Here is a 24,032-nt window from a genome sequence, read left to right as displayed (position 1 = left end):
AGATAACCCGCTGAACAACGTTAGTGATGGGGATCACTGATTACAATTATTACCCGCGAACAATGATTTCCCAGTAAGTGCAGGTCAACCGCAGTTCCGGAATTAGGCCTAACCGTCATTCCTGAAAAAATGAAAAACTTACGTGTGCAAACCACAGGTGCTGTAGCTTGCTTAACAGCTCGCCAGCCGTTCTCACGCCCAGTATGGATTACACGTGATTGCACAAAGGTGAGAAAGGGTACCGTATCCCCAGATAACATGTATGGATAGCGTACACATTCAAAATATATGTCTCAGGAGGCAGGCTCAGACGGTGTTAGGCCCAGTATGGATTGCACGTGATTGCACAAAGGTTAGAAAGGGTACCGTATCCCCGGATAACATGTATGGATAGCGTACACATTCAAAATATATGTCTCAGGAGGCAGGCTCAGACGGTGTTAGGCCCAGTATGGATTGCACGTGATTGCACAAAGGTTAGAAAGGGTACCGTATCCCCGGATAACATGTATGGATAGCGTATACATTCAAAATATATGTCTCAGGAAGCAGGCTCAGACGGTGTTAGGCCCAGTATGGATTGCACGCGATTGCACAAAGGTTAGAAAGGGTACCGTTTCCCCGGATAACATGTATGGATAGCGTACACATTCAAAATATATGTCTCAGGAGGCAGGCTCAGACGGTGTCAGGCACAGTATGGATTTGACGGCCCAGACTACACAGCGGAGGAGCAGGGACAGGTAAAGATTGCAAATGCTGGGGCCCTGCCCAAGCAAGGGGGGCCCACTCGTGGGCGTCGGTACTGGCACTGGGCCCCTCATAGTACGGCGGTGTGTCTGACGGCGGGTGTGCACCACCACCGTCAGAGACACTTGATTGCACTATGAAGGACCCTGTACCAGTGCCCGCGCCCAAGAGTCGGCCTACCCACCTGTCCAGGGCAACGGCACTCGCCCGGTGTCGTGCGCTAGGTGGTGACCCCGGCCATGGGGGGGGAGGCAGCACAGTTAGGGAGTTTTAGAAAGTGGCATATGTTGATGTTGGACATTCAGCTGATGCAAAAGGTGAAATAGGTCAAGTCCCAGGAAGAGGTGGACCAAAGCAAGCCATTTTTCTGTCACCCTATGTGTCATCAGAGGAAGGTGGGACAAAATCCTTGGAAACCCATGCGTGGTTCATTTTAATGAAGGTTAGATCATCCACATTTTGGGTTGACAGACGGGTCCTTTTTTCTGTCAGGATTGATCCAGCTGCACTGAAGACTCTTTCCGATAGCACACTTGCAGCTGGGCAAGCGAGCTCCTGTAAGGCATATTGTGCCAATTCAGGCCAGGTGTCCAGTTTAGCGGCCCAATAGTCAAAGGGGAATGACCTGTGTGGGAGAACATCGATATGGGAGGAAAAGTAGTTTGTAACCATAGTTGACAACTGCTGTCTCCTGTCACTTTCCATCGATGCAGTATTACCAGTTGTGTGAGCGGTACTTGAAAAATCAGTCCACAGCATTGTCATGAAACCCCTGTCTCCAACGCCACTTCTGCTGTGTGCACCACGAACACCTCTGCCAAGCTGCCCCCGGCCCGTACGGCTCGTGTGAGAACCATCACCGCTGCTGTGTGCTGGGAATGCCTCAAGCAACCGATTTACCAGAGTTGCTTGTTTATTAGCCAATATTAGGTCAAGGTTCTCCTGTGGCATGATGTTTTGTAATTTGCCTTTATAGCGTGGATCCAGGATGCTGGCCAACCAGTAGTCGTTATCGTTCATCATTTTGGCAATGCGTGGGTCCCTTTTTAGGATCTGCAAGGCATAATCTGACATGTGGGCCAATGTTCCCGGTGTCAATGATGCACTGCGAGTGCTGGTTGGAGGAGCACTTTCTGGCAAATCCACATCCCTCCAGTCACGCACAAACCCTGTACCAGACCTTGCCACGCCAACATTTTCACTTGCCCCACGAGATGCATCCTCCTCCCCTAAGTAATCATCCCCATCATCCTCCTCCTCTTCTTCCTCCACCTCATCCAGGAGAGGTCCCTGAGCAGACAATGGCTGAATGTCATCAAGGATTCCCTCCTCCTCTTCCTCCTCATCAACATTGGCTGCAGACGCCTGCTCCTTAAGGTGCGTCAAAGTTTGCATGAGCAGACGCATAAGTGGGATGCTCATGCTTAGGATGGCGTCGTCTGCGCTTACCAGCCGTGTGCATTCCTCAAAACACTGAAGGACTTTACAGAGGTCTTTCAGCTTCGACCACTGCACACCTGTCAACTCCATGTCTGCTCTCAAAGTGCCTGGCCGTGTATCCTCCCACAAATGCATTATGGCCTGCCTCTGCTCGCACAGCCGCTCCACCATGTGCAGGGTGGAGTTCCACCTTGTTGCAATGTCGATAATGAGGCGGTGGTTGGGAAGGTGGAGCAATCGCTGCAGCTTCTGCATACGAACGGAGTGTACAGGCGACCGGCGGATGTGCGCGCACAGTCTTCGCACCTTCTGGAGCAGGGCTGTTAACTCCGGATAATTTTTGAGGAAGCACTGCACCACCAGGTTCAAGGTGTGAGCCAAGCAAGGTATATGGCTGAGTTTTGAAAGGGCTATGGCTGCCACAAAATTACGGCCGTTATCACTAACTACCTTGCCTGCCTCAAGATGTACACTGCCCAGCCATGACTCAGTTTGTCGCTTCAAGTACTCGGCCAGCACCTCGGCGGTGTGTCTGTTGCCCAAACACATCATCTGCAACACAGCCTGCTGACGCTTTCCACTAGCTGCTCGATAGGGGGACACATCGTGTGCAACAGTGGCAGCTGCAGATGGAGTGCTCGTACGACTGCGCTCTGTGGACGAGCTTTCGCTTCTGGAGGAGGAGGAGGAGGAGGGTCGAACGCCTACAGCCAACTGTTTCCTATACCGTGGGCTAGGCAGCACTGTCCCACCACCGCTGTCCCCTGTGGACCCTGCATCCACCACATTAACCCAGTGCGCAGTGATGGACACGTAACGGCCCTGGCCATGCCGACTGGACCATGCATCAGTTGTGAGGTGCACCTTTCCGCTCACTGACTGCTTGAGTGCATGGACAATGCGGTCTTTCACATGATGGTGGAGGGCTGGGATGGCTTTGCGAGAGAAGAAGTGGCGACTGGGTAGGTCATAGCGTGGTACTGCATAGGCCATGAGTTCGCGGAAAGCTGTGCTTTCCACCAACCGAAAGGGCATCATCTCAAACGAGATTAGTTTGGCAATGTGGGCGTTCAAACCCAGTGTACGCGGATGAGAGACTGAGTACTTTCTTGACCTACTCATAGTGTCTGGGAGGGTGAGCTGGACTTGAGAGCTGCATATGGTGGAAGTAGCGGTGGACAGGGCGGACTGAGAGAGGGTTGATGATGGTGATGGAGTTGGTGTTCTTTCTGATGGCCTAGAATCAGTCTTTCGTTGATATAACAGTGGGATTCCCTGACTGCTGTGGCCTTGCAACGACACCTCAACATTTGCTGCTGTGCTAACCGGTGGGCTTACAGTGGGGGAAACAATTTAGCGTAGCTGACTACCTTCGTTGTGATCAGTTGCACATGTGGCACTTGAGGTTTGGTGTTGTGTCCACGCATGCAAGTGCATGCTGGTTAAATGTCTAAGCATGCAACTGGTATTCAAATTTTTCAGATTTTTCCCTCGGCTAAAGGTCTTTGCGCACTTCTTACAGATAACCTTGGCCTGATCATGAGGATTTTGTTCAAAAAAGTGCCACCCTGCACTCTTCCTACTTTGGCAGACATTTTGCGGCCTAGCACGCTGTGATCTTTTGACCCTCTGGACAAGCTGTCCAGCAACTCTTTTGATGTTTGGAACCTGTCTTTGGAGTGCTCCGGGCCTGCCAGATAACAGCTGTTGCGATGTCGATGTCTGCTGTGGATGCTCCTCCTCTTCCCCCAATGGATGCCAATCTGGGTCAACAACTGGGTCATCCATCACCTCCTCTTCTATGTCATGTGCACCTTCCTCTGTGTCACCGTGTATGGTGGTATAGTGTGCGGGAAGGGGCACCTGAGTCTCATCAGGGTCAGAATCTGGCTCTGTACACTGCGAGGACAATGTAGTGCTCTGAGTGAATGTACCAGCAGAATCATCCATCAGCGGCTGTGCATCAGTGCACTCCATGTCAGATTCATCTTGGCCTGGGTAATTCACCATTTCACTTGATAATCCAGGCATGGTATGTGAAAACAGCTCCATGGAGTAATCAGTAGTATGGCCTGCGTCATCCTTCAATCTTGGTTGGGGTGAAGGACACAAGGAAAGGTGTGGTTCATGAACATGAGCCTCCAATGACGACTCAGTGCTTTTACTTTTTACAACTGAAGAAGAGGAGGCGATAGAGCTGGAGGCTGAGTCAGCAATGTAAGACAAAACTTTTTCCTGATGCTCTGGCTTTAAAAGCGGTTTGCCAACTCCTAGAAAACTAAGCGTTCGAGGCCTTATGTAGCCAGACGATGACGCAGGCTCAACACCTCCTGCATTCGGTCCTATTTTGCTCTTGCCACTACCATCAGATCCACCACCAACACCATCATTACCAGCTGCCAACCCCCGCCCAATTCCACGGCCTCTTCCACCAGCCTTCCTCATTTTTGGTAGAAATGTAGACAAAATCCAACAAACTATATAGTAATGTAAAACAAGGTACAAGGTGTCTATAGGACAGGGGAGATTTTGAATTTCTGCACACACTTGTGGACACTGGACACTTTTGGATTGTGTGAGGCCCAATGAATATCTGAGCGCTATGTGACAGGCTCGATGGCACAGCTGTGACCAAAGTGACTAGAGGATAAGGGAGATTTTGAATCTCTGCACACACTTTTGGACACTGGACACTTTTGGATTGTGTGAGGCCCAATGAATATCTGAGCGCTATGTGACAGGCTCGATGGCACAGCTGTGACAAAAGTGACTAGAGGATAAGGGAGATTTTGAATCTCTGCACACACTTTTGTCCACTGGACACTTTTGGATTGTGTGAGGCCCAATGAATATCTGAGCGCTATGTGACAGACTCGATGGCACAGCTGTGACAAAAGTGACTAGAGGATAAGGGAGATTTTGAATCTCTGCACACACTTTTGGACACTGGACACTTTTGGATTGTGTGAGGCCCAATGAATATCTGAGCGCTATGTGACAGGCTCGATGGCACAGCTGTGACAAAAGTGACTAGAGGATAAGGGAGATTTTGAATCTCTGCACACACTTTTGGACACTGGACACTTTTGGATTGTGTGAGGCCCAATGAATATCTGAGCGCTATGTGACAGGCTCGATGGCACAGCTGTGACAAAAGTGACTAGAGGATAAGGGAGATTTTGAATCTCTGCACACACTTTTGGACACTGGACACTTTTGGATTGTGTGAGGCCCAATGAATATCTGAGCGCTATGTGACAGGCTCGATGGCACAGCTGTGACAAAAGTGACTAGAGGATAAGGGAGATTTTGAATCTCTGCACACACTTTTGGACACTGGACACTTTTGGATTGTGTGAGGCCCAATGAATATCTGAGCGCTATGTGACAGGCTCGATGGCACAGCTGTGACAAAAGTGACTAGAGGATAAGGGAGATTTTGAATCTCTGCACACACTTTTGGACACTGGACACTTTTGGATTGTGTGAGGCCCAATGAATATCTGAGCGCTATGTGACAGGCTCGATGGCACAGCTGTGACAAAAGTGACTAGAGGATAAGGGAGATTTTGAATCTCTGCACACACTTTTGGACACTGGACACTTTTGGATTGTGTGAGGCCCAATGAATATCTGAGCGCTATGTGACAGGCTCGATGGCACAGCTGTGACAAAAGTGACTAGAAGATAAGGGAGATTTTGAATCTCTGCACACACTTTTGGACACTGGACACTTTTGGATTGTGTGAGGCCCAATGAATATCTGAGCGCTATGTGACAGGCTCGATGGCACAGCTGTGACAAAAGTGACTAGAGGATAAGGGAGATTTTGAATCTCTGCACACACTTTTGGACACTGGACACTTTTGGATTGTGTTAGGCCCAATGAATATCTGAGCGCTATGTGACAGGCTCGATGGCACAGCTGTGACAAAAGTGACTAGAGGATAAGGGAGATTTTGAATCTCTGCACACACTTTTGGACACTGTACACTTTTGGATTGTGTGAGGCCCAATGAATATCTGAGCGCTATGTGACAGGCTCGATGGCACAGCTGTGACAAAAGTGACTAGAGGATAAGGGAGATTTTGAATCTCTGCACACACTTTTGGACACTGGACACTTTTGGATTGTGTGAGGCCCAATGAATATCTGAGCGCTATGTGACAGGCTCGATGGCACAGCTGTGACAAAAGTGACTAGAGGATAAGGGAGATTTTGAATCTCTGCACACACTTTTGGACACTGGACACTTTTGGATTGTGTGAGGCCCAATGAATATCTGAGCGCTATGTGACAGGCTCGATGGCACAGCTGTGACCAAAGTGACTAGAGGATAAGGGAGATTTTGAATCTCTGCACACACTTTTGGACACTGGACACTTTTGGATTGTGTGAGGCCCAATGAATATCTGAGCGCTATGTGACAGGCTCGATGGCACAGCTGTGACAAAAGTGACTAGAGGATAAGGGAGATTTTGAATCTCTGCACACACTTTTGGACACTGGACACTTTTGGATTGTGTGAGGCCCAATGAATATCTGAGCGCTATGTGACAGGCTCGATGGCACAGCTGTGACCAAAGTGACTAGAGGATAAGGGAGATTGGATTGCTTTTAAAAAAGCAGTTTGCAGAGCAGTGGGTAAACAGCAATGCCAGCCTGTCAGGAAGCCTTAAAAGGCAGCCCAACAACCAACACCACTGATACACCACAATATAGCCTCCCCTTGCACTGCACACACAGTGACTGGTGTGTTGTGCAGGCCAAATTGCTAGCAGCAGAAGCAGTTTTTTTTTCTTCTCAGCAGGACAAAAAAAAAAAATTGGGATTGCTTTTAAAAAAGCAGTTTGCGGAGCAGTGGGTAAACAGCAATGCAGGAATGTCAGGAAGCCTTAGAAGGCAGCCCAACAACCAACACCACTGATACACCACAATATAGCCTCCCCTTGCACTGCACACACAGTGACTGGTGTGTTGTGCAGGCCAAATCGCTAGCAGCAGAAGCAGTTTTTTTGTCTTCTTCCCTGCCTAACGCTCTCCCTACAGAATCAGCAGCAACCTCTCCCTATACTGAGATCGGCAGAAGTAAGATGGCGGTCGGCGTGCATGCCCTTTTATACCCCCTGTGACGCCCACCAAAGCAAGCCAATCACTTGCATGCCCTTGTGAAAGATGGTGGTGACCCCTGCCTATGTCATCACGTTGCCCACAGTGTCTGTGGATCCTGATTGGCTGAAAAAGAGCGCAAAACAAACTTTTGAAACGCGACTTTGGCGCGTAAGTCGCCGACCTCGTGGCCGAACTCATCCTAGGGTCGGGTTTCGTTTCATGAAACCCGACTTTGCCAAAAGTCGGCGACTTTTGAAATTTTTCGACCCGTTTCGCTCAACTCTAGTCACAACATCATGTCATCATGACTAGCACAATGATCTTGAACGTGCATGAGAGGAACCACTCCAGACCTCATCAAAGAAGTCCTTTCTCAGTATGAAAGGTTCAGGGATCAGAAAAGGCGATGAGGATAGGGGAGGGGGGGTGACAGTGAAGAGCAGAGGGGTTGGAAAGGTGAGCAGCAAGGTGTTTATCAATTTTTTTTTTTACTTTTTGATGGCCCTTTGCAGTTCAGAAAATTGAAGACCAACAGCAACAAAGCCCACGCAGATGAGGATTGCTTAAAATCCATATTTTGGCGAATGTGGACTTTTTTAAATTTATCATAGAACTTTACTTGAATTTATAAACTTATCTCTAACCCTCACCAATCCTGAAAGTGAAAGGACATCAGCACTCAGTACTGCATCCCCTTCACTGGTGTCCAGTTCTCAGCAAATTCGAGTGGCTCAGAGTAATTCTATGTAAACCTTAGAAGGTGACCAACTTGGTGAGATATCCTTCTTCATTCTCAGGATCATTGGTTGTTTGACTCAAAGTGACAGCACATCCTAACGAGATGACATCACGTTACCATCACGTTAGATGGAAATCTTTTAAATTGGTGGGATGATGTCACTTCACAACAACTGGAAATCAAAGACAAATTAACACATTCACAATTCAATATTCATGTAATTTAAAGGCTCCAGTTGAATGAATATGCATAAAATCAATTCATGGACATTTGCTCAACTCATAGAGAGGTAGAAATTTGATATGTATTGAATATACAGTTTTAGGTGCAAATCGAAATGGTTAAAAAATGTTACCATTTTACTTACTTTTCTTCAGCTTTCCCTAAAGCTGTCCCTCCACCTTCTGATTGACTCCTCTTCTGGTGTGTTGTTCTGACCACTTTGGGGGTCTTCCTTCTCATTTGGTTAGACTCCATATGGTCATGTGCGTTGCAACACATCTCAATGATATTAAAGACATGCATCACGTCTCTTGGGTTCGTAATGTTCCTCATTAATGTTTATGATAAATTTCTCATCCCAGGTGATTGCTTAGTCAATGGTAGCACCAGAAGAAAGATATAGGCTGAAGAGTAAATGCTTGGAGGACTAGGGATGGGTGGGTACTCATCTGGGGAATCCAACAAGATGTGTTTACAATTGTTTTTTTTTTTAAACCCCTCCCTGGCCTTCAGAATTTAGCTAAATGGCATCCATTGCTGGATGCACAGGAATCAAATTCCATACATTTTCAATTTATTGGAAGACAAAATTTGGGTAAATTCGTATCAAAATTGATCTTTTTGAAAATTGATTCCTTCATCTCTAGTTATGACATGGTTCTCACATTGTTGATATAGCTTGTGAACCCCGAAAACATTGGAGGTGGATATTATCTATCTATCCACCTCCTGATGATCCTGTTGGGAGAAACACGTTGAGGTTTTTACCCATCTTACATCAAAAAATCTGAGTATCCCTCTATTTGTTATCAATAATGTTGGTTATATTGATAATAATGTTTTAATGGATCATTTGTCCTTTTTTTTTTTTTCCTTCCATATGCTTAATTGTGCCACCCAGCGGTGAATGTATAGTCATGTCAGGGTATTCCCAGGGTGAGCCATCGTGGAGCGGGGGCGCCATTCCGCTGACAGGAAGGCATACAGTTATAGGGGACAGATAGTGAGATACTCTAATGCACTTGTCACTTTATGTCTTGTCTTTTTTGCACTATTTTTGCACTTTTTCCTCTTTGTTGCCTATTGAGCTTCCTATCTGGCAACCCCTATACACTCCTTTTCTGAATAATTGGTTGACCAAATGTGGAACATATTCAGGGCTATTTAGGAGTTTTAGGGTTCAGCCATCGTGGAACGGTGGCACCAATCTCGATTGTGTTTAGGGTGCCAACCTCCGTTGTTAGGCAGCTTTCATATCAGTACCCCATAGTAGGGTGTAATAGGTGACACAGTTGCTTGTTGTTTATGTGATTGTTTTGTCTACAATTTAGGCTTCATTAAAAGTTGTTTTTATGCACATTTGTATCTAGAAGTTGTTGTAAGGGTCCATGGTTTACTTGAGTATCCTCAAGCAAAAGATCTATGAGGGTAGGAGACAATTCTCATCTAAGCAGCAACCCTGGGAGACTATTCTGATATCCTGCAAAGAAATTTAAGCAGAAAATATCCAAAAGCTCGCAAGTTCAATAGATGCAAAAATTATGAAGGGGTCATCAAAGAAAGGGTCATATGGTCACATGTAACTTGGCCGGTTAGATTTCTGTAAATGTGACTTTTTGGTGATGAGCAAGCGTGCTCGGATAAGGTGTTATCTGAGCATGCCAAGCATTGATACAGTGTCTTCAGCATGCTCAAAAAATATGTTCTAGTCACACCACGACTGCATATCTCATGGTTGTTCCTGTCACGGGTATATCAGATGCAAGAGACTGTCACACTGCATGTGGCTGCAGAAGGTTTCTGCAGTTGGAATTACAGACGCCTCATTAATCCTTCTGACTCTTGGACCCAATAGCAACCTCCCTCTGGCTCTAGTTGACACACCTTGACCTGGGTGTATAAAAATTCCCAATCTGCTGCAGTGAGTCGCAGGTGATATTCACATTTTTCCCTTATGAAGGCTTGGAGCTATAGCCGACAGCAAACTTCCTCTCTGGAGCTGTTTGTTGACGATTGATGTTATGTCTCTGAGTCTGCTGAAGCTAAGCTAAATCCCCTTGTCTGCCTACCTTTTTGCCTTTAGTTTACAGTGGGAACTGACCAGTGCATCATCCCACCCCCTCCCTATCCAGGGCTTAGCTCTAGGGAGATACAGGGCTTAGGTTTCCTGCTCGGTGATTGCTGAGGAACCAATTTAGGGATGGTAGGGCAGGTAGGGTGTTATTAGATCTGCCTAGGGGTTTCCATTCACCCTTTTCCTAGTGTCTGGGCTTCCTTCCCGTCATCCCTTCCTGCTGCACTTAGTCTTTCTCACACTGTGCATGACAGCTCGACAGCCGCAACACATGCAGGAATTGCCTCAAAAACATAATTTGCATTGATGATGGAAGGGCCTCAGGATAAATTCCGATAACTGGTCAGTTGAACACTCGTATGAGAATCCCTTTAAGACAGTGTTTCTCAACTCCAGTCCTCAAGACCCACCAACAGGTCAAGTTTTCAGGATATCCTTAGCATTGCACAGGTGATTTCAACACCTGCTCAAGCATTAATTCCATCACCTGTGCAATACTGAGGAAATCCTCAAAACATGACCTGTTGGTGGGTCTTGAGGACTGGAATTGAGAAACACTGCTTTAAGAGGAAACACCTTTTCACCAACGCAACTCTAACCTATTCCAATAAAGCAACTGGCGGCATGGACATCTGGCATTGCGTTACAATATATTTATGAGAATTGGAAATATGCAGATTATCTTGTACTAACCACATAAGGAAGGAAGATGGAGATGCAATCATGATCTCCAGATGTTTTCTTTACAATGTATTTTTAATGTTCGTAATCAAGAATGTTCTAGCAATGTAGATGACAACTCTCCGAGTAGAGGATCTGCGCCGCAGTGTGTGTGTGTCATGTTCCTCAGCTATTCCTGCTAGGACTCCTTCAGGTGATAATGATGTGACTGTTTCCTACATATTAATTTCAGAGTGAGAAATTGGTTCCAACGAACACGTTTCCTAAAGGTAAGTAATGACTCAACCATGGCACATGTCAGAACTGGAAATTAGTGGAATCAAATCCATTAACAAAAATGTTTTTGTGAAGTCGTCAGTCCCTTAAAAGTGATTTGAAACCATTGGCACAATCTAGGGTCAATGGTTGTTTCGCAACTGTCCTATCACAACTTCTGCCCTCATTCCCTCCCGAAGAAATCAGACCACATGCAAGTTTAATATGTCAACTATATATCTCCACAATTCACCATCCATTTACTTTCAGCAGGTCAATCTTCCAATACAATAGGAGCCAGGATGTCACTTTCATCAATTGCTGTTGCCATTGTCTACTGGTTCGCCAACCCTAAACTAAAAGCCTCCCTCTATGTCATGCTTATATGCAGTTTGACAGACAGGAAAGCAGGAGTAGAAAACAATTTCTTTATGGCCCAAATTCAATAATTTTTTGCCGGTATAACATCAAAACTTTTGGTTGCAATTCACCATCCCACCACTAGTTGGTCACATAATGACACATTTAGCATAAACAGTTCCCAACACAGTATCATGAAATCATAGATTTTTTTTTCAAAGCTGATTATCATTTACCACTCATCTTACGATATTGTAAGGGAAACATCAATAAAATAGCTTTGCATAAAATAAGTCTGCATCCATGTGAATGTTCCTACACAAAGTACATAACTTCTGCCTACTCTTATTGAAGAATGAGGAGAGGTGTCAATGGTGACACCTCGGTTCTAGGGAGCAAAGCTTCAAAGTGTGCGAAGATGGTGATTATAACCAAGTTGAATATTTCCTATGCACTTAGCTAGAGACACAGGATAATTGAAATTTAAGGCCCTGGCCCCTAAATTAGCCGACTGTACAGACACAAACAGCAATTTTTAAATAGTCCAATCCGAACCATCCTGGAAACCCGAACCCAGGGTTAAACATATAAAAGCTGAAGAAATGTGGAGATCAGTGTCTGTTGATTGAGAGCCATAATCCATAGACGGGAACGTTTAGGTAATTTTGTTATTTCTCCCTTTTTATTTTATAACTGTTTTGCCTATTGGTGTGTTGATTTATTTTTACCCTTTTCTGTCTTTTCTTGTAAACGCTGTATTTTTATAATAAAGCTTAAATCTTTAATAAGTTTGCTTGAAAGACTCCATAGCCTTTCAGACAGTGTGTGGCCTTTTTTTAATTGTCTGACAGTTATATATAGTTTGGGGTCTCATCACTCCCATGTGTTTGATGAGCGGTGGCAGCGTTTCGGTATCCGTGTTGTATAGTCTCTATCCAGGTGGGATTTATACTCACTTTAGAGCCTAGAACAGAGGTTGAGTGTTGGATAGAATAAGAGGAAAAAAATTAAGCCTTGAAGGCGCTTCACACGTCGCGTGCTGAGAAGTGTGTAAGCAACAGATTGGTTGAGTCATGACTAGAATTGAGCGAATATGTTTGGAATCGGTCGCCGAATCTAAATTTGCCATATTCATGCCATATTGGTACCTTATTTGTGCAGAATTTATGTGTGACGATCGATTACGAACATATTCGTTCATTTCTACTCCCATCGACTCCAATGACGTTCGGCTGTGTTTGGTGAATATAGCAAATACTATATTCTGTGCCGATCGTAATCGGAACCAAAGTTTTGAGTTGTGACTCATGAAGTGTAAGGACGATCATATCTGTACATAATCGCTATTGGTGTGAGTGGACAGCTTTTTTATTCTCTCTCTTTCTCTGTCCTCACCACCGGTGAAGCTGCTGCTCCAACCGACATCCTGGAGACAATGGTAGTATGGCATGATCTGACCCCTGGGCATCAATGCGCAGGCACTGGAAGCTTCGGACAGAAGGACACATCTCCGGTTATATAATAAAAGGCTCTGCTGCTTATTCTAAAGCAGCTCTTCTGGGCAATATATAGCAGTTACGCATTTTAGATTTTTGCATATGAAATATTGGCATATGTTAGCGCACAGCATTCTGCTGCACTCTTTGGTTTGTATATGATGCAGCCATAGCAACTTGGACCTGTTCACAGTTTTGTCGTTCTGTTAGGCCTGTTTCACACATACGTTTGTTCTGTCAGTCGGCACCCGCCAAAAAGGCGGATTACGGATCCGTGAACGCCGATCCAGGAACGTGAGGCAGCGGACGGGCGGACCGATGGGATCCGCCGATGTAGGATTCTTAAAGGAACCGCAGGATAGAAGCCGTGAGGTGGTAAATTCCGGGAGGAGATATGAGCGCGAGATGTGGAGATGATCCGGGAGTAAGTGGGACTATCGCGATATGGGGCCGAGATCGCGCGATGGCCCGAGATGGGGGCTGAGATCGCGCGATGGCCTGAGATGGGGGCCAAGATCGCGCGATGGCCCGAGATGGGGGCCGAGATCGCGCGATGGCCCGAGATGGGGGCCGAGATCGCGCGATGGCCCGAGATGGGGGCCGGGATCGCGCGATGGCCCGTGATGGGGGCCGAGATCGCCCGATGGCCCGAGATGGGGGCCGAGATTGCGCGATGGCCCGAGATGGGGGCAGAATGGAGGAGGCGGAGAAGATCGAGGAAGTTGGGTGAGGAGAGAGAGAGAGATTCGTAGCCGGGATATAGGGTTAAATCACCCGGACAAGTGCAAAATGCGGATCCGCGCAAGAAAAAAAGTTACATGCTCCATCCCGTCCGCATAGCGGACGGCAAAATCTTGGCGGATCCGTACAATAACGGATCGAACGGATGACCATCCGTCAAGATCAGCCGATAATGCAAGTCTATGAGGAAAAAACGGATCCGCCAACAAAAATGGCGGATTTATTTTTTTTGCAAATCGGCAGATCTTGACTGATGGTGACAAACGGATGTGTGAAACAGGCCTTAGGAGGTGCTGGTCAGTTTTTCTTTCTTTCTTTGTAGTTCTTGTTCTGGCTCATAAACAAAAAGCCTATTCTGCTTTGTCAGAATGGATATGGATACAATATATACTGTACATTGTATATGTCTTGCCTTATTACATTCCAGTTGGAAATAATAATAAAAAAAGAACACAAGAAGAATCGTGCTAAAAAGATAAAGTTAAATTGATGACTGGATCGAAATCTAATATAGATCGAAAAGCTCTCGTTCATAAATATATATATATATATATATATATATATATTAATATAATCTCTGTAGATTAGACATTCCTTAATGGCAAAAGGGTTAAGGCTCAAATGGATGAGCACCAGAAGATGCACATTTAATTAAAGTCTCGAAGTCTGTCCACAAAATGAAAACAGTGGTTAAGCTGAACTTGTCCGTTGACTAATTACAGTGAAGCAGGAAATCGCTTGGGGAAAACGAGTAATCTTGTGAAAGGGGAAGGCTGGATGAGTTAATAATCATGTGTACTGTTTAGGATAATAACCTACAGGAACTCTGTCAAGGGGCAGTCACAATACAATTACAGTATCTGTGGCCCCAACACAATGTTTCTTCCTCTTTATGTCTTGGATAAATAGAGGGTGTTGTTGCCCATAACACTAAGTTTGGAGGAGTTGTCTACCAACGCTATAGGCAACAGGCTAACAGAGGTGCCGGTCATTGACTGCTCCTGCCAGAGATTCAGCTGCTCCCTGTCAACAAAGCAGCAGTTTCTCTTCCGGTTGACAGGGCAGGACTACTGGCGTCATGCGGATTAATAAGCATACTGTATCTAGAACAATCTTCATTAGTTCAGTGGACCAATGCCAAAAAAATAGTAGACAAGATTATTATAATTATTTGTATACACGTTAATGAAAAATTTACTATTAGGCTTTTATTTTACCTTAGGTGTGTGTATATTGCAATGTTTTGTGTAAAAGTTGGCAGTTTATTTTCCACGCTGGTGTTTGTACTATATCTGAGTAATTGTCACTTTTCCACACACTGTTCTTAATTAATTATCTCACGATTTGGATTATGTATTGGCACCTTATATGACTATTTATCCTTTTTTTTAAACGGCTGCAAGGCTTAGATGACAAAGCGGCAATTTACGCGCATTGTTTTCTCGGTACGGATCAAATAGATTTGAATTTTCTGTCCATATCAGACAGTGTTCACACTTAGTGCCCACGACGTGAGGCCATGATGTGACCAAAGACTGCGCCCATAATTTGAACATCATTTTCCAATAATTTTTATTAAATTTTTAAAATTTTAACAGGAAAGGAAGGAAGGGAAGGGAAGGGTTTGGAATAGGATCAAAGAATTCCACCTGTAAAGACAGTGAGATAATAATACACTTAACACTGTACTAAAGTCCTTAGCAACCCTAGAAAGCATAATTTGAACATCATGAACATTCTCGATATGGATGAGCAAATCGATAGTAACCTACCTAAATTCGTTTAGAATTCATACATTCTAAAAAATTAACATTTTTGGAAATCAAGCAAAATGAGTGGAAGAGGCTGCCACGACAGGTGGTGAGTTCTCCTTCAATAGAAGTCTTCAAGCAGAGGCTGGACAGACATCTGTCTGGGATGATTTAGTGAATCCTGCTTCGAGCAGGTGGTTGGACCGGACGTCCTAGGAGGTCCCTTCCAACTCTACGATTCTATGATTCTAAAATGGCCGCCAATTTGCCATCATTTTGCCTTATTCATATGGGACGGTAAAGGGTTGGAGAAAAATAGAATATGAGACTTACCTTGACCATCATCTGTTAGTATTGCTGTAGCTCCCCACCAGTTCTCCGATGGAACCTGCTCTGCGTTCAATCTTCTACTCACTCCTTGGCAGACTTTCTAGCTAAGTCTCAAAACGCGTTATTGCCTCATGATGTCATACATTTGTCATCCCACGTGGCCACTTGACTGAATGGGGCAACTCACATGAGAATGTTATGACTTTACAATATGCGTTGAAGTGGGAAGTGCCTACGATGTCTCAGGATGCCGTTGAAAGACAGTCAAGGATTTGCAGCGTCAAAAACAAGTGAGGGGATAGGCGAGTATGATAGTTTATTGTTCTTTAACTCCTTCTTAGCTCATCCATTTATTATGAATTTTAATGTCATGTTAGTGTTGGGAGTGGCGGAAGGCACTAAAAAAAAAATATAAATAAAGTAGCTTCGCCACTCGGGGTCCACCGTGCAGAAGATGTAATAACTGCTGCTAGGTGACGGCAGAGCAATCTGGCGGTAATGTGCACAAGGGTTAATGGCACCCAATGTGCACTGCTCAGACTCTGTTGAACTCACAGAGTCCTAAGGACAAAAATAAACACAAAAACGCTGAGTCTGTTTAGGACACAGAACTACAGCGCTGCACCCCCGGTATCTGGTCACAGGAGTAGCACTAGATGGCGGTACTTACTCCATCTAGACCTACCGACAAGGATCGGGTGTAGGGCGTCGCCACCGCGGACGCTCGAAGAGCTGCTACTGCAGCGCGGCAAGAACAGAGCCGCTGCAATGACGCTGCTAACTAGCAGGCGTAATGCTGACGCTAGGCTGCTGAGGCAATGGAGCAATAGCGCGCTGGCGCTGATACTGGCAATAACTCATGCACTTTCACAGACGTAGTATCAGAGGGTAGGGGTTTCCAATGAGTCATTCACCAGTCCATGCATCCATCAATAAACATACAGCAGCAGTATGGCTATACTAGCGCATGGCGGAACAGCCATGCGCGCATTTTGTAGCGAACGGGACCTTACGAAAATCTCCAGGTCTCCAAGAGGAGCCAATGGGATCCGACACAGGACCTGAACACCTGACTCCCGAACTCCAATGGGAGTTCGTCTCATGAGCATGCTCAGATGCAGGGGTAGAGGACTTAGCCTCTGGAGAGAGTTGCCGCAAGGCAATCTCCTCTGCAGTCTCCTCTACAGCAGATGAAGAGCAGGAGACTGCAGAATGTGAGGATCTAGATTTCAGCAAAGGAGGGGCAGAAATCTGACTCCTAACAGTTAGATTCACATTGAGTAAATTCAATGGGAATCTAATTTTTCCTGAATTTGAGCAAATTTACTGAATTTTAATTTGGGCAGATTTGCTCATTTCAAGTTTCATTGTTTTCTTTCCCTTAGTTTTTTTTTGCAATTTCTAGATATTTCTTTGTCTTTTTGTTTTCACACATTATTCTGACCGGTTATTCTAATGACCAAGCTGTTTAAATTTACAGATGGACGGCGGCGCGGCTGGCGCCCCTAGGGTTATTTCTGTCTTTTAGACGTCTGCCTTTCATGTTTAATTTCTCTACGCTTGTGCACTATACAGTGACAAGAGGATAAAGCCGGGTCATTTCATTTCCGAAACATGAAGGACCAAGCTTTTTTTTTAGTTTTCTGATATTGTTGCTTACTAAGAAATGTTAAAACACTTACTTTCTATCAAATAAAATCACAGGCAAAGGCTGCTAAATCACCAAGAGAAGAAACCAAAAAATAAATAGCTGCATCCTCCTCCACACCTAAAATTTTCACAATATTATAAAATATATTGTGTCCATGAAACTATTTTTTTGTTAATTCTGGATATTTAATTAACTTGTAACAAGTAAACTTGATTTGAAGCAAATCAAATTCACAATAAATTTGGATTTACCAAAATTCCATTTTTTATGATTTGATTCTCTTCAATTGGTGGTCGGGCACAAATTACTTGGATTATTTATAGGGTTAGGAATAGAGATGAGTAAATTTGTTTGTTTTTTATCCCCGAATCTGATTTTTACATATTCGAGCCATATTTGGACACTATTCGTGCCGAATGTATGTTTAATGATTGGTTCCGAACATATTCCTTAATTTCTACTCCCATTGACTCTAATGACGCTTGGCTGTGTTCGATGAATATTGCAAAAACAATATTCGATTCTGATCGTATTCGGAACCTAATCCAAACAAATTCGCTCATCTCTAGTTAGGAATAGTTTAAAAAATAAGAAAAATAGTACTTCTAACCCTTACGTGTCCTACCCGGCCTACTACCTGTGGCTCCGGTCTTCTTTTCTGCAGTCTTCACTCTTCGGTGCATGATGTCACCATAGGCTCCTAAGATTAGAGATTGAAGAGCAGATGACCAAAGCCAAAAGTCTAGATGAAGAGAGCGTATTTGTTTTTATTTTTTAAATGAGTTTTTTGGGTTTTTTTTACTGTCAATTGGGACACATTCGATTCGAAATAGGATGAAAATCAAATTTCACTGCCACATTTGGCCAAATATCCTAAATTCGAATATTGGTAGATTGTCTCATCTCCACTCGTATCCTATTTTGCAGATACAGGAGTGGGTGTTGGTATTGCGAAGGTAAATCATGAAATTTTTATCCCTTCCCGTTCCCCTCCATCCAAAGCCATAAAATCAATAAAAAATAATAATTTGTGGGTCCCTAATAGAGGAAACGTTAAAGGAAATGGACACATTGTCCAACTTCTTGATCCTTTACCAAAATTGACCTAGTGATGTATAAAAGAGCTACAGAGCGGCATAAGCCTCATTCAACCCTAAAAAAATTGGGGTCATAGCTCTGTAATAAGTGACACACCACCTGTCAGACATATATGGGTAACCTCTAAATGGCGTAAATGTCTCTTGATGGGAATACCTCTCTAAGACGTGGCCACCATTACCTTTCTGCAGATTTCATTCCAGACTTTGATGTCTCCAGATACAAATTCAATATCAAAGCAGGATTACAAAATCAGTGTTTTTTTTTCGAAACTGGCCATCCCGATGCATCCAGCTAAAAGGAAAGGACAGGAAGGACATATCTGTATTTGGAGATAGGAGCCAGGGAAATAGCGGTCAATAAGGAGTGTTGTGAAGGCAGCAGGGAAGTGCAAATGGGATTCAGGTCCACTGTAGCTCTAGCCATATAACTTCTGAGAGGAATGAGATGAGACTGGAAAATAAAATAGCAGTCGTAGGAGCACTGGAATAAGACCAGGACAAGGATATTGGTGTTAAACCACAACGCATTTGGACAGTACCCCATCTTCATCAGATGAAGACAGGGTACTGTCAAAACCCGTTGTGATTAAACACCAATATCCTTTTCCTGGTCTTATTCCAGTGCTCCTACGACCGTTATTTTATTTTCCAGTCATATCTGTATTTGGAAGCTCAGGATCAAATTTGAGATTGATAAACAGAACTAAAACACTGTCAGTCATCAATAGTGTTGAGCATTCCGATACCGCAAGTATCGGGTATCGGCCGATATTAGCTGTATCGGAATTCCGATACTTAGTTCCGATACTTTTTTCATATCGAATACCGGAATCGGAAGTTCCCATAATGCTAGGAGCCCGCTCGATTTGATTCAGCCAATGGGGATCCTCAGAAGTGTGGGCATATCCTGTTAGGCATGTAGGCATGTTAACTACTGGCATGGCTGTGATTGGCTGCTGAAATGATGTCATGATGCACTATAAAAAGCGCTGCAGCCGCCATTTCTGGTCACTCTGCTGTGAATTCAGTTAGGGACAGGCTGCTGTTGAAGACTGTGAGGGACAGTTAGAAATAGCGATTCTAAAAACAATATTGTGCTTTATCCAGGCTACATAAACCACCACTGTAGCTTGCTTTTCCCTAGCAGCGCTGTTTTCACAGCTGTCTGCAAGGGCTGTGTGAGTGCAGACCCACGCTGTGTAGTGTGTCCTGCAGGCACAACTGCTTGTAGGCCGGCCAGCGTGTGTCTCTGCCTCATACACATTTTTCTTTTATTGCTGCTTTTTTTTTCTCCTGTATAGTGTGCTTCCATACGTATCCATATACGTTGGTTGCAAACACTAAAGGAGTGGACAGCGGAGCCTTTCAGCAGCCTTTCAGTGCTATAGCCCATTTCTCTGCATTGTTTTTGGCTGTCTGATAGGTCTCTCTGTGTGTGAGTGCAGCTCACGTTGCAGTGTGTTCTACAGCCACCGCTAGCTGTAGTCCGCTCAGCGTGCGTCACTGCCTCATACATAGTCCTTTTTTTGCAGCAAATTTAGCCAGATTTTTGCTCCTATATTAGTGTGCTTCCAACCGCATCCATTGTCATTGGTTGGTTGCAAACACTATATAGGATTAGATAGAGGAGCCTTTTTGCTGGCTTGTGCCCTTCAGGGCCAGCCAGGCTAGTATCACCCTATTTTTTGGAGCCTCATCAATTGCATTGTAGGTTAGCTTCCTGCATTGTAATCCCTCCAAAAAGTTTGTGATACTATAGCTTTCAAACTTTGGTCACATCCTTTCCTTTCCCCCCACCCAAAAAAAAAAGGAAATAAAGTTCACCAAACACTCCACTTTACAGTTGTCTAGGCCACATTAGATCATATTAAAGTGTAGTGCACACACTCTTAGCCAAATTAGTGTTTCTTATACTGGTTAGCAGGTGTTCAGGAATAAGAACACTAAGCCACCCCTTTTTTACTTTTCTGCCTATCTTTATCAGTCTACCAAGATGAAGAAGGCAGGGAGTAAGGCACGTGGTCGTGGCCGTGGAGTTTCAGCAGGGAGAGGACGGGGGGATTCAGCAGGGAGAGGACGTGGGGATTCGGTATCTGCTGCGGCCACCAGTGACCCGGCATCCCCCACTTTTACCAGGCAACAGTCCTTCATGCGCAGCTTTGTAGGACCTCGCCGTACCCCACTGCTGCGTGACGAACAAATTGAAGCCGTTGTCGGATGGATGGCAGCTAACGCATCCACTTCAATGACTTCCGCGTCCTCCCAAGACCAGAGCACTGAAGAGCAACCATCTGTCTCTTCACCACCTGCCAAATTGCCCAGGCAGTCTGAGAGCCCTGGACAGGAGCCATCTCAATCTTTACTTCTGTTCTCAGAATCTGTTGGCTTGGAAAGAGGTGGCCAGCCAAGCAGCATTCTAGAGCGTGAAGAAGAGAGAGTATGCAGTGATGCGCAACTGCTTTGTCCCTCTGAATCTGAAGAGGCGGGTGGGCCAGTGACTATGGTCAGCACACCTCAGTATGCATCAGATGATGATGAGACTCAGTTGCCAATTTCTGGTGCGTACGGTGCTGGCGAGACAACCCAGGACCAGCCGGTGCTTGAAGAGGGGAGTGGAGATGATGAGGTCCTTGACCCATCATGGCGTCAGCCACAGGAAGGTGGTGGGAGCAGCTCTGAGGAAGAGATTCCCCGAACGACCAAAAGAGGAGGGAGAGGGCGGGGGCAGACTTGGTTGCCTGTAGCCTCCACTTTGGCACCCGTGAGGAGCAATCCTCTTCCAAAACACAAAACGGGCGCTCCCAGGACTTGCAGTGCATGGTATTTTTTTGACACAGTTGCAGATGACATTTGCTTTGTCAAATGCAAGCTGTGTCATCAGAAAGTGAAACGAGGCAAAAATGTGACCAACCTCAATACCACAAATATGTGGAAACATGTGCGTACCAAGCACGAGGTGGAGTTACACAGACACACTGAAGATGTAGGCCAACCTTCAGCAGCACCTACCACCTCTTCAGCTCGTGTTGGGGCCTCTTCCTCCAGCTCACACACAGCTGGTTCGTCTTCCTCACTGGAACGCCATGGAAGAACCACTGCCACTGTTGTCCAGAGACCCAGTGAAATTCCACCCACTGAACCACGTTCGCAGTCATCAGCACCCTCCCAGGCCACTCACCAGCAATCGGTAGCACAGGCATGGGAGAAAAAGCGGCCATACTCGGCAAACCATCCCCGAGCACTGGCTCTGAATGCCGGCATTGCCAAACTACTGGCCCTTGAGATGCTGTCATTCAGGCTGGTGGAGACTGACACATTCCGGAACTTTATGTCATTGGCAGTTCCACAATACAATGTGCCCAGCTGCTTTTATTTCAGCAGGCAAGCTGTCCCTGCCCTGCAAAAGCATGTGGAGGGAAAAATTAAAAATGCGCTACTAAATGCCGTCCGTAGCAAGGTCCACCTGACCACCGATGCGTGGACCAGTAGCCATGGACAGGGACGATACCTTTCCCTCACTGCCCATTGGGTCAATGTTGTGGAGCCGGGTACAGATCTGGAGAGTGGCTCTGTACGTATTCTGCCAACTCCAAGGATTGCAGGAATGCAGTCTGTACATATTGAGTCCTCCTCCTACTCTAGTTCCTCGGAATCAGCACTGCGTGAGCCTGTTAGGCCAGATATGAGCACAGGTGTGGCCAAACGTCAACAGGCCGTCCTTAAATTAATTTCTTTGGGGAATCGGAGCCACACAGCACAGGAGCTCTGGAATGCCATCAAGCTGGAGAGCGATGTGTGGTTTGTGCCAGCAAATCTCCAGCCAGGTTTGGTAGTGAGTGACAATGGCCGAAATCTAGTGGCAGCTCTGGGCCTAGGCAACCTCACTCACGTACCATGTCTGGCACACGTGCTCAATTTGGTCATGCAGAGCTTTCTGAGGGACTATCCGGATCTTGATGCACTGCTGCACAAGGTTCGCCTAGAGTGTGCTCACTTGCGGCGTTCCAGCACGGCAAGATCGCGCATTGCATCTCTGCAACGCCGATTCCGCCTGCCAGAACATCGCATCATATGTGACCTCCCCACCAGGTGGAATTCAACGTTACATATGTTGGAGCGGTTGTGTGAGCAGCAGGCAGCAGTAATGGAGTACCAGCTGCATCAGGCGCAAACAAGTCGCACTGTGCGCCGGACACACTTCACCACCACTGAGTGGGCCACTATGAGGGACATCTGCCAAGTTTTGCGTGCCTTCGATGACTCCACGCGGATGGCCAGTGCAGATGATGCACTAATCAGCATGACTGTCCCCCTCATCTGTCTGCTTCAAAAAACCTTAAAAGCACTAAGTGAGGAGGTTTTTGAAGAGGTCGAGGATGAGCAGTCAGAAATGCCATCTGCTTCTGGCAAGTCTGCGCAACGTGCTTCCACACAAAGGCCCAGGCAGGGGACACTTAGTGAGGAGGATGACGAGGAGTCAATGGAGGAGGAGGAACACATCTCTCCAGAGGAGGGAGGTACACAAGGCTCTAGTCGTCAGTGTGTACAGCGAGGGTGGGGTGATGCTGAGCAGGCAGAGATGCTGCCTCAAGCTGGGGACAGCGTTTCCGGTCCAGTTGGCAGTCTGCAGCACATGGTTGATTTCATGCTGCAGTGCTTGTTAAATGACCGCCGCATCGCCAACATTCTCCACACGGCTGATTATTGGGTGTACACCCTCCTAGATCCTCGCTACCGGGACAACTTACAAAGCCTCATACCACAGTTCAACCGGGAGCGAAAAATGCGGGAGTACCAAGAAACACTTGTGCAGGCCATCATGTTCTCCATTGCCCCCACAAGTGTTGCTGGTAGTGCTTTTCAAAGCAGCCATGTGGGTAGAGGCAGTGGAGGAAGCTCTGCACAAAGAGGTAGCAGAGGCAGTGCCGCAGCACAAGGCAAGGCCAGTATGGCCCAAATGTGGAAAAGTTTTGTGGGACCGCCACAAACGGCTACACCATCACAGACGGCTCCAGTCAGCAGGAGGCAACGTTTCCGTCAGATGGTGACAGACTACTTGTCTTGCCCTGTTAGTGTACTCCCAGACGGCTCTTCCCCGTTCAAGTATTGGGTCTCTAAGCTGGATACATGGCCAGAGCTTAGCCAGTATGCATTGGAGGTGCTGGCTTGCCCTGCTGCCAGTGTATTATCGGAACGAGTCTTTAGTGCTGCAGGTGGTGTGGTAAAAGACCGTCGCACGCGACTATCCGCCGATAATGTTGATCGGCTTACTTTTGTGAAAATGAACAAGGCCGGGATCTCACCTGAATTTGCCAGTCCTCTTCCAGAA

The sequence above is a fragment of the Dendrobates tinctorius genome, unplaced genomic scaffold (assembly GCF_039654945.1).
Source record: "Dendrobates tinctorius isolate UK_male_01 unplaced genomic scaffold, ASM3965494v1 ptg000009l, whole genome shotgun sequence".
Taxonomy (NCBI): domain Eukaryota; kingdom Metazoa; phylum Chordata; class Amphibia; order Anura; family Dendrobatidae; genus Dendrobates; species Dendrobates tinctorius.
The sequence above is the reverse complement of the archived record's forward strand: the minus strand, read 5'-3'. Positions refer to the sequence as shown.